The sequence below is a fragment of the Myotis davidii genome, unplaced genomic scaffold (genome assembly GCF_000327345.1).
Source record: "Myotis davidii unplaced genomic scaffold, ASM32734v1 scaffold656, whole genome shotgun sequence".
NCBI classification, from domain to species: Eukaryota; Metazoa; Chordata; class Mammalia; order Chiroptera; family Vespertilionidae; genus Myotis; species Myotis davidii.
Genome location: NW_006287544.1, coordinates 1,595,250 through 1,596,578, shown reverse-complemented (window position 1 = coordinate 1,596,578; position 1,329 = coordinate 1,595,250).

Below are 1,329 nucleotides of genomic sequence, written 5' to 3'. Positions count from 1 at the left end.
AAAAAAGAAAAAAAAAAAGAAAAGTCCTCTGTAAAACCAACCTTTTAACCTCTCCAGTATTTTGAAAACAGCTATTACCAGTTGGAGAGCCTTTAACTAAGAAATCAACATTCATCTGGCTCATTGGTGGTTTATCATCCCTCTGTATTATTAGGGCATAATTCCCCACAAACCTCAAAGCCCCAGGACATCATGGTTCTCCTTCACCATAAAGGTATGATCTAGCCCTGATTTTCAAATGCAATGTTGAGGGACTTCTTTCATTTTTCCATTTGTAGACCCCAAATCAGGGTCTACAGTAAGTCTCCAGTGAATACGATTTAGGAAAGAAGAAAACCCATGTGCATCATTGCTTTATGCAAGTGTTTACCCAGGAGGCAAAAGGATAATGTACAGAGAGCTTTCAGGTTGGTGAACACGTGGTGGTCCTGAGAGAGTGGCATGCTAAGAGAAAGGAGCTTCCGTGCCCATTCCCCCACCTTGCCTTATGCATTCATTCCCTCTGACTGTTCCCGAGTTATATCCTCTTTTTTTTTTTAGGTCCTCACCTGAAGATAAGTTTTTATTGAGTTGAGAGAGAGAGAAAGAAAAAAAAAACCCATCAATGTGAAGGTGAAATATTGGTCAGTTGCCTCTGTCGAAAACACTTCGGTGCACAGGATGATGTTCCAAACAACCGAGCCACACAATCCAGGGATGAGTTTTATAATAAACTAGTGGCCCAGTACATGAATTTGTGCACATTGAAAGGAAATTAATTAGAATAAATATTTTAATATCGCTATTCACCCTTTCTCTATAATAGAAGTATCAACCAAATTCATGATCAACAATGACAGATTGAAACACATGCATGCAAATGGCACCAGCGAGAGCTTTACATGCATTGCACATGCTCAAGTCAAAGTTTATTTTTAAATTGCCAGTGTGCATCATATGTGTCGGTTGGACAATCAGACATATGTAAGTACATATGGTTGGTCACTTAACCTTTTATATATAGATTAGAGGCCCAGTGCACAAAAATTTGTGCACATGGGTGGGGAGGAGGGTTCCTTAGCCCGGCCTGTGCCCTCTCGCAGTCTGGGACCCCTCAGGGGATGACCATCTGCTGGCTGAGGCCTTCTCCCCAGGGGATTGGGCCTAAGCTGGCAATCAGACATCCCTCTGGCAGCCCGGGAGCCCTCGGGGGATGTCCACTTGCCAGCGGGGAGCAGACCTAAGATGTAGTCGGACATCCTTAACACTGCTGAGGAGGCAGGAGAAGCTCCCACCACCACTGCTGTACTGGCAGCCATCAACCTGGCTTGTGGCTGAGCAGCATTGAGC